The 231-nt window shown below is 53.2% G+C and overlaps 1 protein-coding gene across 30 annotated transcripts in view; it reads right to left on the bottom strand.

The window, feature by feature from the left end:
- NFASC (neurofascin) overlaps nucleotides 1-231 on the bottom strand; it is an 84,774-nt gene that overhangs the window by 36,746 nt on the left and 47,797 nt on the right. The gene's annotated exons all lie outside the window — the stretch shown is intronic.

Raw genomic sequence — 231 nt, forward strand, 5'->3', positions numbered from 1 at the left:
GAGGTTTGTGGGGTCACACACCACGAGGGTTGTGGGATCACACACCACAAGAGTTGTGGGGTCTCACACCACAAGTTTTCTGGGGTCACACTCTGTGAGGTTTGTGGGGTCACACCCCCTGAAGTTTCTGGGGTCACACACCATGAAGTTTGTGGGGTCACACACCATGAACTTTGTGGGGTCTCACACCATGAAGTTTGTGGGGTCACACACCATGAAGTTTGTGGGGTC

The sequence above is a fragment of the Corapipo altera genome, unplaced genomic scaffold, assembly GCF_003945725.1.
Source record: "Corapipo altera isolate COAL_440 unplaced genomic scaffold, ASM394572v1 77b, whole genome shotgun sequence".
Taxonomy (NCBI): Eukaryota; Metazoa; Chordata; class Aves; order Passeriformes; family Pipridae; genus Corapipo; species Corapipo altera.